At 42.7% G+C, this 24,488-nt stretch overlaps 1 protein-coding gene and 1 long non-coding RNA gene across 15 annotated transcripts in view; both read left to right on the top strand.

Moving 5' to 3' along the window:
* The first annotated feature begins 4,999 nt into the window (after nt 1-4,999).
* LOC110304041 (uncharacterized) lies at nt 5,000-14,472 on the top strand. Its single transcript, XR_002379001.1, has 3 exons — nt 5,000-5,308; nt 5,794-5,979; nt 14,393-14,472. It is a non-coding gene; the product is annotated as an uncharacterized LOC110304041 (long non-coding RNA).
* A 6,153-nt stretch (nt 14,473-20,625) lies between these two features.
* Nucleotides 20,626-24,488, top strand: part of Syne1 (spectrin repeat containing nuclear envelope protein 1) — a 504,890-nt gene continuing 501,027 nt past the window's right edge. For 8 of the 14 annotated variants that reach the window (XM_085842615.1, XM_085842611.1, XM_085842613.1 and 5 more), the window contains exon 1: nt 20,877-21,179. The gene's annotated coding sequence lies outside the window, so the exon portion shown is untranslated. Of the gene's footprint in view, nt 20,688-20,875; nt 21,180-24,488 lie in introns of those variants that run through there. The other 6 variants (XM_085842616.1, XM_085842617.1, XM_085842620.1 and 3 more) reach the window with 2 other exon arrangements.

Below are 24,488 nucleotides of genomic sequence, written 5' to 3'. Positions count from 1 at the left end.
GTCACCACTGGGCAGGGCATCCTGGATGGTGTAAGAAAGCAGATTGAGCAACTTGTGAAGAACAAGCCAATAAGTAGTGTGCCCTCATGGTCTCCCTCCAGTGCCTGCCTCCTGAGGTGCTTGAGCTCCTGCCTTGACTGCCCTCGGGGATGGACTGGTGTCTGGAAGTATAACATGCAACGACTCCTTTCCTCTCCAAGTTGCGTGTGGTCATGACACTTTAGAATTACAAGAAAAGCCTACCCAAGAAAGACACTTGTCAGGCCAGTCATGTGTCATGCTTAGTCATCTGACCTAGGCACCGCTGTCACGGGCACATCAAAGACACAGGCTCTCATTAGGACCAACAAACATCCTGGCCAGTGACAGTTTATAATCACCATATTTTGAGGACACATTAGCAAATGATATATTATGTCTTTGGGTTTATTCCAATAGTGTATTATAAATGTGACTCTCTAGTTAAAAGATGATGTCACGGTAAGACAGGAAAATGGAGTTTGGGCTAAGGTATTTCTGCATTCTCTCCTAAGTGACCAGGGAATTATTATTACTTCTAGCTTCCGATCCTTTGTTCCTTTATTTATCACGTGGAGTGACAACCTGCTGAACTCACCATGGATTCATATTACAATTAAATTATGGAAAACGTTTCCCATGCCATCTGATATAGAGTAACCATTGGTTTAGTTGACATACAACCTAATAACGTGAAGGGTCACAGGCACACACATAAATATTATCCTTTTTTAAATAGGGTATGAATTCTTTGTGTGTGTGTGCACTCATGTGTGTGTGTGTGTGTGTGTGTGTGTGTCTGTGTCTGTGTCTGTGTGCGCGTGCGCACGTGTATGCTTATGCAGAGGCCAGAGAACAGAACAACTTCAAAGTCACTCTTTAAAGCCATCCACTTTAGTTTTTAAGTTCTCTAACCAAGACCTTCTATTTGTTGGTCAGGCTAGCCTGGCTGGCCAGTGTATTCCCAGGATCTGGATATCTCCAAGTCCCCAGGGCTGGGATTATATATGTTAGACTTTCTACTGGGTCCTGCAGATTGAAGTTAGGCCATCAACCTTGTGTGAGAAGTGGTTCATTGACTAAGCCATCTTCCAGGCCTTTATCTTACAGGGCTTTAGTGCATTTCTGAATCATGACACCAAAAATATTTGTGACCATCTTAATGACAGTAAGGAAATGACTGAGCTACGCCAGGAAAGCATAGCCACAAAGGAGTCTGTGCATCTGCATCGGTGGAAGGACAAGGGGATGGTGTGGAGCGGAAAGACAGAGATTATAAAGAAGGTCCAAGAGCACAATTGCAGAAGAGGAAGAGCTAATCTCAGGCAGATTTCCTCCTGGAAAAGGACCAGCAAGCATGCAACAGGCCAGAAGGGATAAGAAAGGAGAAGCAATTTCTTGCTGCAAGGCCATGGGGAAACACCTTTGTTGGAAAAGCATTTTACCATGATGGATATGTCTAAAACATTCAAGAGACAAAAAAAAAATCCAAGTAAAGGACCCTCGTGTGTCCTAGGCATCATAGGGCTCAGCGAGTCTTCAAAAATCTGGCCGCTGTACTGTGTTATTCAAAATGAGCTTAGTGGGCTAGTTGGTGGCCATCTGGATTTCATATCTATTCTTTTCCGTAACCAGTTTGGCTCTGCCAGTCAGAAAGTGAAGCTTTGTGGATGTTGCAACACAAAGAGAGAGTGAAGTCAAGACAGCCCCAATGTCAGGGGGATCATCTGTGAAAAGGCACAGAGACATGTGTGACTATGTCCCCACCGGACATCATGGATGATGAAGGATCTATTTGATGATGCTTCAGAGCTGGCACCTCTCTGGCCTTGTGTGTATAGCCCACAGGGAAAACATTAGCTCTCTGAAATGAACTTTGACACTAGGAAAGACCAGAGGCTTGAAGAGGCGAGCAAGTCAAGTCTTTTCCATGAGATGGCAACTGCACAGACTCCATAAACCTTGGAATTAGTTGTATGAAGCAAAGTGTGGGGGCAGAGAACTTGGGTAGAAAACTTTGAGATGATTCAGATGCCTCCGATGGAGGACTGGGTTTCCATTTGATCCTAGGATGTAAAGATGGGGCTTTTAACCACAGTCACAAAGTCTATTGCTATTGGTTGGGGAAGCTGACAGGGAGGAAGGTGCTTGATGGGTTAGCATGTGTCTGCAATCCTGATGGAAGGGTGGGCATGGCAACAAGCAGGTTCTAGAGGCTGACTGACCAGACAGACTGGCAGAAACATAGAGTCCCAGGTTCTGTGAGAGACCCAGTGTCAACAAAATAAGGTAGAGAGTGATAGAAAATGCCTGGTGCCAACCTATGACTCCCCACAGGCACTTGCATGGGTGTGTGCACACTAAAAGCCAGCCACACACATTCTATCCTCAGACCTTCCAGTGACAGCAACAAAGGAGTGGCTCAGTCTCACCAGAAGATGGCAACATACTCTACCATTGCTACCAACTGTTCTCAGTGCACAGTTCCTCCATCACAACCGAGGACACCGCCTCACTCCAGCCATGTGCATAAGGCATGTTCTGCACACTCTGCCACCAGTCAGTGTAGTTGGTATCAAACACTGGCTTTTTACCAATGCTACACTGTTTTGCTTTGTTTTAAAGACTTATTTATTTATTTATTTATTTATTTTATGTATATGAATACACTGGAGCTGTACAGGTGGTTGTGAGCCATCGTGTGGTTGATGGGAATTGAGCTCAGAACCTCTGCTCATCCGGCCCTGCTCCAGCCCAGCTTGTTCCAGCCCAAAGATTTATTGTTATATGTAAGTACACTGTAGCTGTCTCCAGATACACTAGAAGAGGGTGTCAGATCTCGTTACAGATGGTTGTGAGCCACCACATGGTTGCTGGGATTTGAACTCAGGATCTTCAGAAGAGCAGTCAGTGCCCTTAACTGCTGAACCATCTCACCAGCCCCCAATTCTACACTGTTAGAAAATGTTAAGAAAGTCTAAAATCTGAAGGCCATAGGAAGCTATCCTGTGATCTTCTTGCCTTTCACCCTGTCCTTATGTTCGACAATATACAGGACTCAGCAATAGCAAAATTCAGGACTATAAAGAGAAATACCCTAGCAAAGTCAGTGCATATATATGACTGTGTGGTTGTGTGGTTGGGTTGTCTGGTTCTTGGGTCTTCAGATGTGGGCTGTGACAGCAACAGCAGCCAGCTTCTGAATCTTTAGCTTACAGACAGCTGATGGTGAGATTTCTAACCTTCAAGATAGCCAATATTTCACATTAAATCTCTTCCTATAGATGGCAGATGTTTATATATATATATATATATATATATATATATATATATATATATAATAGACAGACAGACAGACAGAGAGACAGACAGATAGAAAGATAATAGTTAGGTACACAGACACACAATAGATAAATAGATAATAGGTAGATGGATAGATGATTAATAGATAGACATAGATAGATGATAGATGAATACTATACAGATAGATGGATAGATGGATCCATGACAGATAGATATATTAGACAGGTAGATGATAGACAAGTAGGTGACAGAGGGATAGACAGATGATAGATATACAGATAGGTAGATGACAGTTGGATAGATAGATAGAGAATGGATTATTGCTGTCTGTACTGGTTAGTTTTGTGTCAACTTGACACAGGCTGGAGTTATCACAGAGAAAGGAGCTTCATTTGGGGAAGTGCCTCCATGAGATTCAGCTGTGGGGCATTTTCTCAATTAGTGATCAAGGGCGAAGGGCCCCTTGTGGGTGGGACCATCTCTGGGCTGGTAGTCTTGGGTTCTATAAGAGACCAGGCTAAGCAAGCCAGGGGAGGCAAGCTAGTAATGAACATCTCTCCATGGCCTCTGCATCAGCTCCTGCTTCCTGACCTGCTTGAGTTCCTGTCCTGACTTTCTTTAGTGATGAACAGCTGTATGGAAGTGTAAGCTGAATAAACCCTTTCCTTCCCAACTTGATTCTTGGTTATGTTGTTTGTGCAGGAATAGAAACCCTGACTAAGACACTGTCTATCTAGACAGACATGAAGATTAGATGATAGATACATAGGTAGATGATAGATACACAGACAGATAATAGATAGATAGATAGATAGATAGATAGATAGATGATAGATAGATAGATAGATAGGCATAGAGACTAGATGTGAGGTATTTTATTAAATATTAAACATTTACATAATTATGAAGACAAATTGAAGTGTGTGTGCCTCTCTATGTGTTCATTATGAAACCAGTGAAGAAGGACAGGTAGCAAAGCAGAAGGAATGGATGATCAGAGCTGAAAGGGGCTTAATTGAAGATATGAATAGGCATAGACCAAGTAGGTTCTACCCTGCCCCATCCTGCCCCATCCTGCCACATCCTGCTCCACTGTGCCTGTGTAACACTGGAATGATTGACAGTCCCAGATTTGACTGAAGTGAATAGGGTGAGGAGAAGCAAATGCTATTATGTCTCCTGAAGCATTTGAATTGGCCTGGTGGAAATGCTGAGGCTTCTCTTGCAAATATTAGTACCCAAGAATAAAGCACTCCTCCTCCTGATGATTGAGTTGCCTGCAAGTGGGAACTCCCATTGGAATGCTTACTTATTAAGCAACAGCCCACACTTTGTCATATAACTTCCAGATATGTACTTACAAGTCCAGAAAACATATTTAAAAGTCTGCTTTATATATGATAGGAAGAAAACCTCTCCTGTTCTTTCTGAAACATCCAGGAGATCCAAGGATCAGCAGCTATAGAAGAAGAATGGCCATGGTAAAAGATAAAGATAAACAAGAAAAAAAAAGTTCTCATAGGAAACTGAGCAACTTCAAGTGCTCAGATGAACACTCGGAGTGTTGTTTCAGAATTTGCTGAAGTCATAAATAAAATAGACTCTACAGCACAATGTGAGAAAGGTCATTTCAAGTTGAAGATGATAGTTTTTAAAAGAAATCTTAACAACCGAAAAGTAAGAAAAGTTGCTCTCTGGAATGAATAACAGATTTGAAAAAGGAGAGGAGAAATAAGAGGGGGGAACACTACTCTCAAACTCCAGCATTCAGTAAACATTCTCCAAAAAGCAGAGCTGAGATCACTGTTGCTAAGGAAGAGAAGAGGACATCTCAGAGTGGACACACCCAACACACTTAAAACAGAAACGTTCAGCTGGGCCAGAAGGAGTGGCTTCTTAGTGATGAAATTTCAGAATATCGAAGAAAAACATTTATACTTCTATTACAAAGGAAAAGAAGCATCTACACAGAATTGAGGTCCATCAGGTATCCCTTTCTCGTTGTGTCTTTCTGACATGTGTCTTGATTTGTTTGACAGCAACCCCTACTTGTTTCTGGACTGGAGGCTTGGTTCTCAGTACAATGATGAAGGAAAGTGATAATTATGGGAAGAATTCTAGGTATACTCAGCAGAAAAATTCAAACAGGCAAAGTAAGAATATATAGCTTTTGTTTTCAGATCTAACTACATTGGATATTCAATAGCTTTTAGAAGAAAAGCTGGGTACCACTGAAGAAGGATTCTAGAAATTAGCCACACTGAAAAATGTCCTATCTAGAGCCTTCTCAAGAGAAGATAAGGCTGTGGCCAAGATTCCTGGGGAAGGGAAATAAACACCCAATGTTCCCAGAAGGGAGTGGATGCTTTGATTCTGAATACCTTAATGTTAGTGATGTTCTTCATCCAGACTCACTTGTTGTCTGGCATAACACAGGTACTATAGTTCTCTCACTTTCTGTATGTGTTTAAGATATTGCCTACCAACATATTGAAGCCCAGTACCCTGAATGACTAGGAGAAACAATATAGCCAGCGCCGGGCAAAACTTCTGCTGATTTTTCTCATGAAGAGAGTACAGATGAATCTGGTGGGAAGAGCAGACTGAATACCTTTGGCACTGAACCTGGCCTGACACCCCCTGGGTTCTCTTGGAATGGTAAGCAGAATGCAGACATGAGTACCTGGGGACCTACAAGTATAAGCACCCCTATCTGAGACTTAAATGTGTTTCTAACAATCCCAGGGACAGTTGGGATTTTGTTAGCCAGTGTGTCATAAAGAACTGGAGGTGTCAATTTACTGGGGCATCTTTAACTGCTAATGCTTGGTATTCTTGAATTAATCACGGCAACAACATCAAAGACAAGACTTATAAGACAACAGGATGTCCACTGGGATCATCCACCGCACAGTGAGAAGTCTTGTCTAGCGAAGCTTCCAGTGTGGAGAAGACACTTAGGCTCATGGTTGTGGGAGTTTTTCCTATTATTTAAAGTTTTCTCCATTTGTGTTCTAGATACCTGTGGGGCAGTGGACAGTGCCAGGAAACTTGATAAGGTTGAATGGGTTCAGAAACCCCAAATCCTCAGACTTGAGGACAGTAGGTATTTCACCTACTCCCAACCAGGCCCCTGTCACAAGACCACTGCACCCCATGGAGAGGATCCTGACAATCAGCTACATAGGGGCAGCACCCCAAAACCCCTCCATATGCAGATGAGGCGTCCCTAACATCTCAGACCAAGCCAATAGAAGGCTTCTGCTTTTAGATCCCACCCCACCCACAAGGAGTAAAGTTGTGTGTGAGAATTGTTTCACCAAAGATTGTCTGGGAGCGTCTATCATAAAAGAGCTGTAGCACTCTTCAGAAGAGAGTCCTCTCCTGAAGGAAGCAGTCCAGGGCTCACTAGCAGAACCCCTCCTGCTGACTCTCTGTAATGTCTCTTCTCACTGTGCCAGAGCAGCAATGGCCTCAGAAGGGCAATTCCCCCCCCCCACCCCCAGCCCTGACCCCTGCCCCTCCCGCCAGTTCCACGCAGCGTCCTGTCCTGCTGCACACAGTACTAGCTTCAGAGCAACAGCAGCAGTTGCAGAAGAGAGTAGTGTCCACCTCTAGAGAGCACAACTCCTTGGCTGCTCCAGCTGGGCCAGAGCCCCACAGATCTCCACAGGTCGGAGCACAGACCAGCAGATACCTTCTTTTATTTTATTTATTTACTTTTGTGTATGACATGTATGTACATGTATGCCATGTTGCCACGCATTACAGTCAAGTCAACTCACCTCCTGGAGCTTTGGCGTTCTCGTTAACCCATATACTCATACCCTATTCCCATGTTAGTCTGGTGTATGGATCCACGTGCTCTCTTTTAGTATTATCTTATTAATAGTGTCTTTATTGAATTCTGAGATACATAAGCCCCCACCAGTGTTCCAAGGTTCCAGAAGCCGATGAGAATCTGGTAGAAATGTGGTAAGGAAGTTACCTATTCAGTAACTAATTAAGCATTACAAAAGACAGCCAACAGCTCAGGGCTAGACTGCAGAGTGTTTACCATGAAAGAGCCAGGGAATCCCACTGAGATAGAAATCTTCAGTACAGGCTACATTGCATATTAGAAGCAAGTTGGAGAATTCTTCTGACAAATGGAGATTCTCCAGATAACTTAAAAGTTACACTCATATAAGAATTTAGCAAGGCCTAGGAAATAAGGGGGCATTCCACTAAGAGCAGAACACCCTAGTGCTAGCCTTCACAAGGCTCAAAGGAGTAGCATTAGAGTGTGAAATCCTTACCTGTCACTAAGCTGACCCTAGGCAGGACTGCTTTATCTTTACTGTAAACATTTACCTGGTTCCTGTAAGTCCTTTTGAAGTCATTCCTTTGTTTTGTGTCAGGCAACTTCAATGTACTTTGTCTGCTGTGACTTCCTACCCCTTTTATTTTCTGTACTATATAAGACTGGTGTTCACTTTGTGACAATACATTCAAATTCTACATAATCTCGCGTGTTGGTCTGTCTGTCACCCGCCAAGACGCCTTGCCTACCTGCGACCAGAGACCCTGTCCACACAGACAAAGGGACCCAGAGGGTCTGTGGCACCATGTGCAGGTATATGACATGTGTGTAGTGCAGCTTGACATGTGTGCATATGACATGTATGTATGTGTATTACATGTGTGTATCTGTATAGCATATATGTACATGTATGACACGTATGTGCATGTATGACACATATGCATGGTAGCTTGTGTATGTGGTGCTCACAGGACTATGCTGACTCTGCATTCTTGTCTTCTACATTATTTGAGACAAGCTCTCTTTTGTTCACTGCTGCTGACTTGAGGCTATCTGACCCATGACTTTCTGGGGATTTTCCTTCCATCTTGCCTTAGTAACACTAGGGCAAGAGATTAGAGTGGAGCATTTCCATGCCCAATTGCGCATGGGTTCCGAAATTTGAATTCATGTCCTCATGAGTGTATGACAAGTGCTTTATTTACTGAGCCATTTCCCCATCTTCCAGACATCTTTTATAAAGAGTACACACCTTTAAATTTATTAAATTGTAGTTTTCAAGGAGTGTGACTCACCTGATATCATAGCACAGTTGTTCCTGTGATAGCAGAACCTTTGTCCTGGTATCACACTTGTCAAATATGGACAGCCTAGATAAGTGGATGGAAATATAAGGATCGATCTAGAACTTCAACATTTCATCAAAAAGAACAAATAATAGAGAACTGTTAGCTCCAAGACAAACAAAGACTTGTGCTGAGATGTCATTGCATATGAACACATCCTGCTGAGGTTATATCAAATCAGGGGCTTTCATCAGAGTAGACCTATCATAAGCCCAGGAAATATAATTGAACAAGGGAGATAGACAAGAGCCTGGAGCTAGAATTAACTGCTCAATTTCTATGATGAGAACTCAATAGATGATTCCTAAATTAGTAAAATCAAGAATTTAGGGCAGGAGATGTGCCTCAGTCCTTAAAAGTACCACGTGCTCTTCCATAAGACCTGGGTTTGGTCACAGTACCTATATGGCAGCTCACATCTGTCTGCATGTAACTTGAGTTCTGGGACACCCAATGCCCTATTCTGGCCTCCCACTGGCATGCATATGACACACAAACATGCACACAGGCAAAAGCACATCGATAAATGTTTCTAAACTTCAAGAATGAACATGAGCTTGTTTACAGAGAGGAAGGTAAATATAAATTAAACATCGCTATTTTTTTTCAGATATTATACCCCAAGAGAAGAAGAATCAGGAGAAGTAGGGATGAAGGATTATTCTTTTCCATACCACAAGTCTATAATCATTTGATTTAAAAAAATTACAGTGCACATTTTGGTAAATATTTTGAAAATATACAATTCAAAATAAAAATAACCTAGGAGCACTGGAAGAGACAAAAAATCAATAGCCGAAGAGTCTAATTTTCTTTTTACTCTAAATTAAAAAAGAAAAATGAGGTAAAGAGAAATAATTTTTAAAATTAAGCTTCTCCAAGGATTAGTGTTACTGTATTGCTGCCTAAAATGATTTTATCTTCTATTTAACTTTTCACCACTGTTCCACATATTTGTTTTACTTTTGTTTTTATTGAAAGAACAAATAGAAATTAAGTAGAAAATACAGTTTTTGCTAGGAAACTGTAAGGTGATAAGGGCAATGAGCTACACATTGAAGAGGAAAAAGCACGAGGCCTGAGGAGAAAGACACTCAGTAAAGGGTTTGTCGGGCGATCGTGAGGACCTCTCAATTTGGTTCTTCAGCACCCACTTGAAAGCTAGGTGTGGCAGTACAGGTCTATTATCCCACAAATGGGGAAGCAGAGGCAGGAGGGGAGTCCATTGACCAATCAGCCTAGCTGAAACCATAAGTTCCTCCTTCAGTGAGAGACTGTCTCAAAAATCTGGGGGAAAACAAAAAAGAGAGACTGCCCACATCGCCCTCTGGTGTCTGCATGCGTGCACATACACATGCACACATGAACACACACACACACACACATTAACATGTACTTACACAAACATGCCCCAAAAGAGAATACAGTACCGTAGTTATGGATTATAGTTAATTAGACAATTTTAACTGGATTAATGGTAATTATGTGGTTTATTCTCTGTGAATGCTTGGTTTGGTTTTGTTTGTTTGTTTGTTTGTTTTTTGTAAATCAGTGCACAATATCCATCTATACACCGTGCTTATGTTTTGCCAGTTTTAGTAGGTTGGCTTGCATGTAACGAATACGTGAAATTATTTCTAATATTACAAGAAGTATCTACCCATAAGCCTCTTGGGAGTGCCAGTGAGCCTCTGCTGCTGGAGATGAATTTGAGGATAAGTTTAGGAGGACAGGCAGCTGCCACCTATAAGTAAACACCTGGGGCCACTCAGTCATAAAGGCATCTCCTGCAAGAGGACCTAATTGAAGACTGACTGAGACCAAGGATTGCTGATACAAACAATGCAGGCCAATCGGGAACTGCTGTTTAGAAGAGATACTTTCTTGGGATCCATGGGCATGGGTGGAGGGTATCAAAGGAGCTGGCAGCAGTGTTCAGATGAGCTTGCTTGGGCATTTTTCACCTGCTCCCAGAGTCTATGTTGTTGATTCTGCCCCAGCTCATCTCCAACCCCCAAGGGCAGGTAGAGTCAGCAATGAATAGACCAAGACACAGACAACAGGCGAGTATTTATTTCAGTGTCTGTCAAATAATAGGAAACAAATTGTTTTTTTTTTTTTTTCTTTATGTCTACTGGGACCATGGTGTTCAAAATCTAAGCAAAAGCCATTTGTACTCACACCCCACAGTTCTTTTTGGTTGCTGTTTTGTCTGCTATGCTTTAGTTTGGTTTGTGTACTGGGGAGGAGAGGTGTGAGAAATTTCACAGTGGATATGATGTTTCTTTCCCAAATGTCCTGATATTGCTCTGTTTCATCAACTCTGCAAGGTCAACAGACGCTCTCCTCTGCTGCTCCCAAGAGAAATTAACATATGACTGAAGTTGCTGGAGTACAAGTCCTATGACCAACCTTCACCTCAGGGTGTTGGCTACAGGGTATACAGTTTTCTTTGTATCCAGTCTGCAAGTATCTTTGTGTCTGAACTGCCCGTAGACTTCACTCATAGTGTAGGTTTTAAACCTCATTCTAGCTCAGGACACTTAGAACATGGGATGCTGACTTGGGGAAAAACGTATCAAGATCTTTGGATAATTCAGAAGTGCTGTGTAGAAAATGTTGCTTTTGTGAAAACATCTCAGATTTGGACAAAGACCCTCAAATTATACACCTTAAATCATAAATACATCATAACAACTATTCATACTGTATCTTAAGTCCTCTTTATCACAGCATTTTATGTGGATTACCTTGTTCTTGCACTTGTATTCATTTATTCATATTTTAAATGACTCTTGTGGATTCCGCATTCTTGAATTTGTATTAATTTACTCATAATTTAATGACTCCTCTTGGGAGAAAGCATTCCAAGAGCTCAATGTACGCATAGTTTGTAAATCAGTACATCTTTGCATTTCCTCCCTACAAAATAGATTGCCTTAAAATGATTCTTATGTAAATCTTCAAGCAAAATGTTGGAAATAAGGATTCTTAAAACATATGTGTATATATGCATGCGATGTGTATGTCTGTGTATGTGTGTGTTTATGTATCTGTTTGTCTCTATCTGTTTCTATCTGTCTCTGTCTGTCTCTGTCACTTTCTCTCTCTCTCACTCTCTCTCTCTCACTCTCTCTCTTTCACTCTCTCTCTCTCTCACACTCTGTGTGTGTGTGTGTGTGCACGTGTGTGTGTTTCTGTGGGTATCTACATGAAGTTCAGAGGACAAACTGTTGGAATCAGTTCTTTATTTTTATCTTGTGGGTCCCACAGAGCAAATGTAATTCATCAGGTTTGGTAGTAAATGCTTTTCCCTGTTGTCCCAGACCTAAGCATTCCTAAGGACAATAGTGAGATACAAGAGTAAGACAGGACAGCAGATACTGGAAGGAGGAATATTAACCAAAAAATCCAGAGGAACCGGTGAGCAGATAAAGAACAACTGTGGTGGCTGTGCAGAAAGTGACAGAAGGGACAGCAGAGGGTCACCAGGGTGACAGGGAAATTTGTTTCCAGGGATTGTCTTAAGGAAGGCATGAAGATCAGATGTTCTGCTAACTTAACAGTTTGGAGAAAATAGAAGAAACAGAAACAGAGAGGGGTGGAGTTCGTATCAAGAGAAAATGCAGAAATACACGTGAACAAAGCCCGGTCTTTTCCTTAACACAGTGTTATTTTCTTTGTTGCCCAGACTCAGCACTGGAGGTTTGGCCCTGATGCCTCAGTGGCTGCAGCTTTTGCCTGTGAAATGCTGTCCACAATTGATCACCTCCTTTGCCTTTCAATTGCCATCAGCTTATTTCAGCACTCATTGTCTCTTCGAGGAACTCAAGGATATCTTTGCATGACCTTTGCATCCCTCCCTTTTGGACTGAACAATGCCTCCTTCCTGGCTTGCATGTGAAGCTCTAACCCTAAAACGTCTGTACTTGGTGACAGAGTCTTTGAAGGGATAATTAAGGACATGTGAGCTTCTAAAGATGGAGGCTATGTTAGTTATTTTTCTGATAAAACAACATGACCAGAAGCAACTTCCAGAAGGAAGAGTTTATTTGATCTTATAATTACAGTGAGAGAGTCCATGACAGCAGGTGGCAAGAGCAGGAAGCCAAGAGATCATCATCACTGACAAACAGGAAGTGAACTGCATATGAGGGAAGTCTTGTAAACCCCCAAAGCTCATCCTATGACCTACTTCCTCTAGCAAAATGACACATATAGAAAAATCCCTTAGCTACCCCAATCATCATCACCAACCAGGGACCATGTGTTCAAATATGTGAACCTACAGAGGACATGTTTTTGTATGAACCACCACAGGTCCTAATCAACTAACAGCAGTACTAAGGCAAACACCCACAGTAGTCTGTTGATACAATCAAGAGAAGCTTTGTAAACTGGGAATGCGTGAAGTATGAGCCAATGAACACAGCTTACAGCTGCAAACTTTCACTCTGAAGGTTTTTTTTTTTTTAATTATGTGTGTATATGTGTTGGTTTTATTAGTGCGAATGCAGTACTGAAAGAGGCCATAAGAGGGTGTCAAATACCCTAAAGCTGGTGTTGTAGGCAGTTGAGAGTTAGTTACCTAATGTAGGTGCTGGGAACCAAACTTGGATCTTTTGCAAAAGCATTATGGGCTTGTGGGCTCTGAGCTATTTCTTTGGTCTCTAAACTCTTTCTTATAAGCAAGTGGGTACACATTAGATTAATAATTAAAAGCATAGCATGGCCAATACATAGACAAGTAACTTGTCACTAAGTATCGTGATGAAGTATTATAGATCTCACATATGTAGAGTCTAGTCCTGTATGATTAGACATGCCCCTACTGTTCACATCAGTATCACTGCCCATGTCATAGCTTCTTACATGGAGAAAATTTGAGGGTTTGGAAGCTTTCTGAAAATGCAAGTAATATTTCCCATTAATTAATGTGATGTTTTGAAAGAACATGGCCCCCGTAGGTCCATAGGGGAATGTATGTCTTTGTTGGAGAAGGTGTGGCTTTGTAGGAGTGGGTGTGGACTTGTTGGAGTAGGTGTGACTTTGTTGTTTGTGTCACTGTGGGAGCAGCCTTTGAGGTCTCAAATTCTCAAGCTCTGTTTAGTGTAACACTAACTTCCTGCTGCCTGTAGAACTGGATGAAGAATTTTCAGCCCCTTCCCCAGTACCATGTCTGTCTGCACACTGCCATATTTTCTGCCGTGGTGCCCTGGGCCATTCCTACCAATATGTTCCATGCTACATACTTTGAGTCCTAGTGACCCCCCTCCCCCGTTTTCCTATAAGTCTAGTATATCTTTTGTTATCTTTTCCAAGGTCCTCGGTTATGTCCAATGTTTCAACTATGCCTAATTCACACTGTGCCATTTGACATCTTGGGGAAGACAAAAGCAAACACAACTCACCTCAAATGTTCCTGATGTGGTGCCCATCACTGCTATTTATTTTAGTAACAGGTGCAAATATGTACTCCATGCATATAAAGGCCATTTGCTTTGGGAAGACATGCCAAGTTGAATGCCAGATATGAACCTCAATTAGGTAAAGGCAAATTAGAGGATGTTAGTCCTCCTGGTTACAGTGAGTCATGAAAGGGCTTTGCTGAGCACATACGGTAAGACCCGGAGCTTGTATACAGTTTTTCCTCAATGGATAAACCAAGTGTGTTGTGTCCCCTTATTACTAATAAGCATCCTACAAACATGAGTTATCTGAGAAGGGACACAGCGTGTTGGCAGCAGAAGAGAAGGTGACAAGAGGACCTTATGGGGGAGGTTGTCAATGAGTCCTGAAGTATACCTTTCAGGAGCTAGTAATTCCTTGGTATTGCTTTTTGCCAGTCAGCCAGTTTTTTTCTCATTGGGTAATTGGAGGTCAGAACTGAAATTTTATTTGATAATTCTCGATTTTTTTCTAGCTTATCAAAAATGGATAACCAGATCTGCCAGGAAGAAGAGACTCCCTGATCATATCACCCATTCCGAGATTTCAGTAAATATTTCCAGTGGCCCATAAACCTTGTGCCAGTGAGTTTATTCAGCCGTTCTGGAACACACTTTGAAGGGATCCAATTAAGAAGTTCTTCAAGCCACACAATCTCTTTTCTTTGCAAAATCATCCATGGCTTGACGTCATTACTGGCACCATTGTCTTATGAACAAATGTTAGGCTATATACAGTTTTTAGAAAATGTGTCATTCACAAGACTAGACAGAGTGCTGGTGGCCTATGAAATTACTGTTAGAAATATGTTGAACATGTTATAACCCTTTGAAAAAAGAGAAAAGGTAGATGATGGTAAGATAGGTACCGAAAGAGAAAAGGATTCCAATCCATTTAGGCATAGACTCACCAACCCAAGGCGTACATGCCCATCATCATTCCATCTCAGAAGTGCGTGTATCAAGCGACTTCACAAAACTGTTAACTTCTCAGGACCCACTTTAGTCATGAAATAACACATCCAAATGTACTCCCAGAAGCACATTTGCGGTTGTGCCGTTGTGCAGGTTTGCATCTCAGACATAGTTCTGAGATGCAAAAACTCCTCAACTAAAAAGAAAATCAAAAGGAAGAGAAAGCAGCATTTCTTTCTCTTGCCATCATGAACCATACGAGCTTCTTGTGTGGACCATCCACTGAGGATCAGGTCTTCCCAGAGATATTGATAATTTCTAGTGGCTTCCATATTAATCTAACTGTGTCTAATTGCTGGTAGCATAATTCCACAGACATGATAAACCTGGCACATTACTCGTGCATGAGCTCATATTAGGATATGCATATAGCAATAAGTGTCTTTTCCAACAAATATTAATCAGTGCTCTCACTCCACAAATGTTTTTAAGTAATTTTTATGTGTTGGGTGTTTTAAGTGCTGAGAATATAAGAATTGACAGAAAATAGTACCTGTCCTAGAGTAAGTCATATTTTAGAGCTATCAATCATATAAACTAGATAAGTGGGTATAGACTTAGTACTTGTTAGTACTCAGAACCAATTCTGCAGCCAGGCAGTTCTGGTATACACCTTTCATCCCAGCACTCAGGAGACAGTGGCAGGTGGATCTCTGTGAGTTCAAGGCCAGCTTGGTCTACAAAGCAAGCTCAAGGATAGCCAAGGCTACAAAACAAACAAACAAATAGAAACAAAAGAAAAGAACTAAATACCACTAAATACAACAAAATTAACAAAAACAGAGTGGAGAATAGTTTTAAATGTTTAACTGTTGTCTAAGGCCTTCAGGAAAGTCTTCACTAATACAGCGATTGCTAAAAAGGCTTGGAAAATGTTAGTGTATAAGCTATGGGTGATTCTCAGAGTTTAATTGTAGAGAGAATAATCTATGAAAATATCTCGAGGCAGGAACTTGCTCTGTGATCTTCAGAAACACTGAAGCATGTGTGTGGTTGCAGTATAGAGAGGGGAGACTCATAGTTGAGGAAGACTTAATGGGGAGGTTGGGATATCATATAGATTATACCATATAGATTATGCAGGGATCACTGAGACAGAATGCTTCGATGGATGTTGAGCAAAAGAGTGACCGCATGCTTTGAATCCATTTTGAAATTAACCATAAAGTCCTAACTTAAAATTAGAAAGTAACTTTAATAAACTTATATAGCATATTAAAGAGATCCATCTTTTGAAAGAGAAATGACTCAATTTCAACTTTAGCATTTGAGGAAACCTGTTTAACTCAAGGTTGTGACTGGCAGGGTAGTGTTTTTTATTTGTTGTTTGTTGGTTTATTGAGAAGTGTTCTCTTTAAAGCTCTCTTCTTTCTCCTGTATCCCAGAAGCCAGAAGTCTGGGGATTATATTTCCTCAGCCTCTTCCCCCTCGGGATTTGGATGAAATTCACATTCTGTCATGCTTTCATGAAAGATTCAGAAGGCGAAGAAGACACTGAGAAATTCTCTCTCCAGCTTCAATGTGATTCACACAGTAGGATCAGCTCAGAGCATAGCTGTGTAAGGCCAGCATTAGCTGCCTTGTGCTGACCTCTGGGTGGCAGCAGCCACCTTCAGAGGTCTGTAGATACCTATACTCCCTGCTTCCTGAATGCTAAAGGCCCACAGGGCATAACAGCAAGGGCTCTCCCAGCAAAGCTAGCATCACATCTCTGCATCATATTCTCAACGTGCTTTGTGTCTTCCTTCATGATTCCTGACTGACACACATTTCATGCCAGACTAGTTCTAGACCTTCAAAGGTGGGGTGCTTGTCGTTGGACTAGCTTGTATTTGACTATGGTAATGACCTCTTTAGGTTTCTAAGATCAGTACCTTAATTACCTGAAGTTTAAAAAAAAGTTTATTAAAGAAAATAATTTAAGAGATGAAGTTGGCCATGGTTGTGCCATCCTGTGGAAGAAAAGGGATGAGAGCTATGGGGCACTGGAGTTCCTTCTGGCTGTGGATCAGAAGGCAAAGAGATAGCAAGCTACAAAGCATCACGGCATGGCCGAGACCCAGAGAACCTCTCGAGCAGTGGTTCTCAACCTTCCTAACACTTCAGCTCTTTAATACAGTCCCTCGTGTTGTGGTGACCCCCAACCAGAAAATTATCTTCAATGCTACTTCCTAACTGTAACTTTGCTACTGCTATGAATCATAATGTACTATCTGTGGCTTTGGACAGGTTTAGGTGACCCCTGTGAAAGGGTCCTCCCCAAATGGAGTTGTGCTACCCAGGTTGAGATCCACTGCTTTAGGCTTTGCTTCCAGTCTTATTTTGGATGGCTGTAACTCCCCTTGAGGCCACTGTCTTGAAAGAGGAACCCCAGTTTCTTGAAGCTGATCAAGACTGCTGCTAACTGTATCTACCTTCTTACTAATATGACACCCTACCCCTTTTCCTGTAAAACACTAAAGATCTGTTCTGTTGAGTTTCACTGCACTTTTCAAACAAACCAGTCTTGAACACTGTTAAGAAAAGAAGTGGAGAGGACACCACTTGTTACAGAATACATGTGCTCACATGGGCCGAGACTCACCAGTGGTAGGGCTGCTAATAAATAGTATCTTTTTAACCTATAGCCAGGTGCCTGTGGCATCCACCCAACTACAGAAAACAGACATGACAGAAACAGAAACCGTCACTTGATGAGTTCATGTGGGCACAGTAGGTAACTTGTATTTTACAGTGTCTAGGGCAGGAAGATGTGGGCACCAGAATACAACGAGACTGAAAATGGTCTTTACCTTTAGGCCCAACTGCAACTTTAGTGTGTGAGGAGCATTCTACACACAGTGGGAAGAAAGCAAGGATGAAGGACAGCCTGAGTTTGAAGGAGAGGCTCAGGTGCCTGTGTAGGCAGCTGCTGGTCATATTGTGATGACTGAAGACGATATCTTTCTATTCTGGGGAATAGATTTCTTAGTTCAGTCAGGCTATCACAAAAGGGAAGACCGATCATTTTGCCTTAATTTGCCAACAATGGTAATAACTATACTGGTGATAGTACTTCTAATTACATTTTTCACTCAAGGACTACACAGAGACACTGAAGAACTAATAACTGCCTAGGATTTAGCTTATCGAGGCACCACAAGTGCTCTCTAATTGAGGAACTATTGTGATGTTGAATCATAGGTTTGTAAAATCTGAATCTACGAGAGGCAATTACCAGCTTGACAGCACACAAGCAGCTGATGGTAGAGCTGGAAGCAGGCTTTCCTTTCTCAAAATCCAAGCTGTTAAACACTGTACAATCAAAGTATAAGTTTTACAACTTTTGAGTTTATTTATGCCTTATATCAATATTGGGGCTATTCTGTACTAACATAGTCTGGAGACTTTATACAACATCCTCCCTTATGGTTCTGGAGGCTTGAAAGCCAAAGATGATGGATCCAGAAAGCTCAGTGCCTGGTTCGCAGGGACCTGTCCTTTTGCTGTGTTCTTACATGACAGAATAGGCACAATAATAGCCATGGCTCTTTTATAAGGGCACTAAATCTCACCACCAATGCCAAGCACTCATAGAAGCTATGGTTTGGGGCAGGGGGCTACAGAAGCACTTGGTCAGTAGCAGCATGCACATTCTATTAACTCTCTCTCAACTCAGTCTATCCACTTCTCCACTACAACCATCATTCTATGAAGAAGAAACTATGGTGATATTCTTTAAAGGGTGACTGTAGGACTCTCCTTGCTGGTTTCCATTCATGGATCTGGCCTCACTTCTAATTCCTCTTCCACACTGTAAATGAAAGGAGAAGTTCAAGGCACAAATCTAGTTCTGCTGTGTCAGTTAGCTACTGAAAAGGCTCTAATGGCTTATGGTATATATCCATCCCTTGTAATTTTGAAGGGTGATGGTCACTAAGGAGGGCAGTATGCTGACCAGGAACAACTACTAGGCTCCGGTGGCTATCCCCACAAGACTGCTCCAGGAAGTGACAGGGAGAGGTAGAGGCAGGCTAGGCATTGGTTGGCATTTCAGACTCTGTCTCTTTCAACCCAAACATCCTGAACCACAAGGTTCTACAATTAGAGTTTATTTATGTGGGAGGAATGTGGTTGATAGCAGACCATTGGCAAACATATAATAAATATATAAGAAATTATATAATAAATTATAATTTAGTATATACATATATATTAAAATCTATTGTGCTAGAAAGTGTTTAGCTTTTCTTCAAAAGCAACACTCAAGGAAAGAGAACACAGGTAGCTAACCCCCTCCCCCGAGTTTTGATCTAGTTTTATTTTCAAATTTATTTCTTTATTCATTTTTATTGTATGAATATCTTACCTACATGTATGTCTGGTCAACATGTGTGTGCCTTGTCCCTGTGGCGTTCAGAAAAGGGCATCAGAGACGGTGATCAGGAGTTGCAGGTGGCTGTCAGCCATCCTATGACTTCTGGGAATCAAACCTGGGTCCTTCTATAAGAGCAGCCAGTGTTCTTAACCTCTGACCTATCGCTCCAGCCCCTCCAGTTTTATTTCTATTGCTGTGTCAAATATGCTGACAAAAAGCAGCACAGGGCAGGAAAGGGTTCATTTAGCAAACAACTCCAGGTTAAAATTCAACATTGTGGGGAGGGGGGGAGGGGGAGGGTGGGGATCACAGGGGTTGTGAGCATTAGTCACACCATAAGCACAGTGAAGAGCAGAACGAGAAATGAAGGTACCTGTGCTGCCTCTCATTAACTCAGCTACATTGCACTATTTTATATAGTTTAGGGCCAAACCTGAGGAATGGTAGTCTCCCCTCCAGTGGGATGGGTAAATTGAAAATCAAATCAATCCCACACAGCTATACCCACAGGCCAACCTGATCTTCAGAAGTAACTATCACAAGTGTCGTTTGTTCTTTTGATGGGATCTAGAAAAAGAGAGGGTTTTGTTTTTGTTTTTGGCTTTTTTTTTTTTTTTTGGAAGGCAAATAGTGGGGATGATGGCTCCAGGTGATGGAGAGATCGGAGGCCAGGAGAAACTGTATCCACTTTATAAAGCAATCCTTCCATCAGTGAGATTAGAAACTAAACATGATTTTGTTTCTGTCGACAAGTCAGAGGATTCTTGTTCTCTCTAAGATTCTTGCAACAGAGCTTCAATCACCTTCCATAATCCTTTTAGACTCCATGCTTCATTGTTGGGGAAAAAAAGGCCATGTTTGACTTTGCCTGGAAACCTTCACACCACAACAAAACAAATCTCTCCAGGCTCCCGGGCAACATGGGCTCTCTTGCACCAGGAAAAAGGGCTTGCGGAGGACGATAATGGCTCCACCCTGTGAACAGAGGGGTCCAAAGAATCTAAGAGTGCTCTCAAAAACATCATTGTGAATAATAAAGAATCAACAGGATCATATCAGGCGTCTTTTCAAGAAATCTAAGTTTTATATATCGAACAAAAAAAGTAGAAAGCCTGCCTAGTCTCTCATCGTCCCCAAGGCCGACTTGACAGCCCAGATGCCAGCATTTAGGATGCTTTAGGAGGGAGATTAAGAAAGAGCCCTTGGCACCTGGCACCTGTGTTCCTGAAACATCATGTCTTTCCTGGGAGCATCAGGAAACACCAGGCCATTCCAGAGTTCCAATCGTGCTGTGGAGAACGTGGACAAAAGTTAGCAAGCAACAAAGCACAATTCAGCATCTCTAAGCTGCTGAGACAACCATGCCCCCCAGGAATGGGCAGAGAGTGGCTGGCAGAAGGACACTGGCTGCCAGAGAAGTGGCCACAGTCCATTAAGAGGTAGGGGGAAGCCAGCAAAGAGCCTCCAGGTCCCCGCCCCTAGCTCTGTGTGGTGACCTGCATATCCTGGGGTTGGGGAGGGGGTGTGGCGGGCAGTGGGAGGTGCTGGGCGGGTGCTCAGAGGCAGAATCTGCTGGGGCGACCTCCGCTGGCGGCAGGAGCAGCAGCTGCAGGGGGCGGGAGGGGGGAGGCCTAACCCCCTGGTGTGCAGCCTGGAGGAGGAACAGATCCTCTAGGCAGGGAGGGAGGGCATAGCCGCCAGCAGCCAGCGCAGAGCAGCGCGTGTGCGCCAACCCCACCACCAGCCCACACCAGGCTGGGATTGTTGTACTCTGTCACCAGGGCATCCTGGCTCCCGCAGCCCTGCGGACAGCGCCAGAGACCCGGCTACAAGGCCAGGGCTGCCGCGCACACCCGGAGCGGCACGCAGCCGGGAAGAGGCGTTCGCTAGCGTCACCTCACTGCTTGGAACCTGAGCAAGGCCGGATCAAGGTAAATAGCAGAGGTAGAGACAGAGAGGAGAGAGATGGAGGAATGGCAGGTGCAAGGCAACACACTGCAGCAAGTTTGTGCTTGCACGCTGACGCGCCGCGAACCACAGGGAGAGGGGGTGGCGGCGGTGTGTGTACGTGTGTACGTGTGTGACACTCCTGGGGAAGGCGATAGGGAGGTTGGCTAGCCTCTTTGCATCTCCGTACGTACATAATCCTATTAATACCCGCTCTCTGAGTTGTCATTTCCGCTTGCTGCACATATCCTGGGCGCCAGAGATGCTCAAGCGAAAGGCAGCTACTTTCTCATGATGGTCCGCACTGCACTGTTGCTACTATCAGATGAGAAATGTAAGGCGTTGAATAAATTCAAGGATCCTCCCTTCCTCCACTCCCAGACTATTTTAGGAAGGGTTGGGGGAGGGAAGTTGGGTAGCAGAACCTAAGGCTTGAAGACTGCGCAGAGAGGCCCAGGAGTCTCCTCTGGTTCAATTGCTTCCAAACGGAGTCTACACTAGAGGACAGGATAACTTTCATCTACTCTCCAAAAAGACGTTGTTCAGAGAGGTTTTGCACCTCTAAGGGGGGAGACCTGGGAAATGGTGGTTCACAAAGAGGCAGGTGCAGCGCAAATGGCAAGTCTAAAGCTTAAATGTAGCAGCTAATAGCAAAGAAACATGGCTAGCAAAAGAGGTCGGCCTTGCTGGTTTGTTCTAACTCTTTGATGCTTCAAGTTCAGGTCTGGTCCACAAGGTAAAGAAAAATATTAGCTGACCCTGGATGGTGGTTTTCAGAGCTGTTCATTTTGGGGTGGAAAACTTTTATCTATCTGAAAATACTACAAAATATTTTTTATATCTGTGAATGTTACAAAAAACCCCAAATAAATTATGTTTTCAGGCTTACTTATTTTTCTTTTGACCTACGGACTACATTCAAGTCATCATTTGATATAGGAGTCAGACCTATGCAAGTAGAAAACGCGATTTCCAATCAAGCAAAGGTTATTAATGTGACCTACATCTCTATGAAATGCCGATCTAATTGTGAATCACCAGGCTTGTTCTCTGTGAGAAGCCCTTTATTCTCCAGGATAAAAAAAATGTTAATAATATAAATGTTCCTGATACCAGAATACTCAACTAAAGTACACATCTATTTTTCTTGTGCATAATATCTGTTTATATTACTTTGTGGCAGAACAAAATGTGCCCTGTCATGACTAACTTAATATGTTTCATGTTGAAGATAAAGAAAATCTCCAGACTGACTGTTGTAGTGTTAGTCATTAAGAGTCATTTGCAAGCGCCTAGGGTTAGAGCCTCATTTGTATCTTTTTAAACTAAGGATCTTTACAAGCTGTCTCTGTGTCCCCTGTCTCCTGATAAAGAACTTTCCTTTTTACTCCCAGGAAGTGAGTGAGGTTCAGGAAAAGCTAGTTTGCTGTTTCAAGATTACCCAGAGCTGCTTGCTGCTGACAGCTTGCTGCCTTCCTGGGCCCTCAGTTCTCATAATTACTGGGTATGCATAGTTTCCTACAAGGAGGAGGTGTGACTGGGGAGCCTAGCACTAGGCAAGATGGAAGGCATGCTCCCAGCTCCCAGCTCCAGCTGCCACACCCAGGAGCCTGCCTGTGACTGGCATGCAGGCCCCAGACTGGTTGGTGTGGACATCCATCCTCCTCTTAAGCAAGACACTTCCTTGTGGTTGAGCCTAATGAGAACTAAAGTTGAGCCGGGCTGAAGCACATGCATACCCCAAGGTGAGGAGCAAGGATAGCGGACATCATGAGTGACTTTATACTCTAGACTCTGATTCATAAAGTTTGTATCATGACACTGCCTTTCAACTGGAATACCTTATGACTACATTTATATATTCTTATTGTTCTATGAAAGGTAATTATTATTATTATTATTATTCCTAGTAATTCTTAATTGTGGATATAAGGCACTTTTCTGACAACATGCATACATTAGTAATATGCTTATCTTAACCCAGGGGAGTCCTGTTTTAACCATTTTCATGTTTATTAACTCACTCCAGTACTAATGAGAGGGTGGAGAAAAATGATTGGATTTAAAATTGTGCAATATTTTGAACTTATTCTGGTAACAGACTTGACTAAGAAGGGAGAGCGAGGTGACTTTAGTATCAACTATGGATTTCTCTACATGCTTAGATATTAAGTTAATAGCCACGCTTTATTGCTATAAGCTTAGTTAAGTGCTTGTGGTCTCAGTTCCTGATATGTGTTTATAAATGAGTGACACCATGCCTGGTAAATGCACAGTTGGGCTTTTTTGCCACAGTCTCCTAGTACTGAAAACTCTATTTGTGTTGCACTGAGGTGACTCCCTGTACTCCAGAACTATTTCCCCCGCCGCGTTCCTTAGTTTACTCCTCTTTAGTAGCACAAACAAGAAGGTGCTGGAGTAGCCTATTGTACATTTTGAGTAGAGACAGGAAAACTGGCATCATGACATCTCACGGTGGCTGGGCTTTTCAGAGGTGCAGGTGTTGAGAGGAGAAACTCACTCAGCTAGAAGACTCCAAATAACAGAGGCTGAAGTGCCTCTGCCCTTGCTCTCCGGCTCCACACAGCAGATGGCGGCTGTTCCCAAGCTGGCCTGGGCGGCAACTTTGCAAGTCACCCTACTTGTTGTTTATGTGGGTATCTTTTCTCTTACCATAGCAATAAGAGGGGTTTGTCTGCCTTGGTCACCACATGGACTCCCTAGATGTTATACTACGGTCCCTCACAAACAGTGTCTTTATTATATGTTTTCTGTGAAATAATAAACAGGGGACTCTTACTCTTCTGTATACCATGGTAGGCATATCAGCCACACCAACTGTCAGTGGTTCCTGAAATGGGGCAGGGGCACCCTTTCAATTGGCATATAACTCACTGATGTCCTTCCTGGCCATCCCAATAAGTTACTTAGTCCATCCCCCTATCTTTCACCCCACGATTGCCTTCATCTATTAAAACCTACCTTAAACACGTTGGCGAAGTGAGATTGTGGCAATTCTGTATCTGCCCCAATGATGTTCTTAGGCAGCTCATACACATGTCTGTGGCTGCAGGACCAGTCTCATCAATAGCCTAGGACCAGGAGTCCCTCATTGCCTGGCTGACATTTATACTACCTTTAGCAAGCTCACATTGGGGCTTCTTCCTGGTCTAGGATGGAGAAAATGAGGCAAAGGAACGGAAAAGCGAAGCCAGTGATTTGCTGAAATTACCCACCAAATGTACATATTTACCTGCTGGGAATGAACCTAGGTCATACATGTGGCAGGCAAA

The sequence above is a fragment of the Mus caroli genome, unplaced genomic scaffold (assembly GCF_978045245.1).
Source record: "Mus caroli unplaced genomic scaffold, Mus_caroli_1 scaffold_9, whole genome shotgun sequence".
NCBI classification, from domain to species: Eukaryota; Metazoa; Chordata; class Mammalia; order Rodentia; family Muridae; genus Mus; species Mus caroli.
Note: the sequence above shows the minus strand (reverse complement) of the source record. Positions and strands in the feature narration are given on the sequence as shown.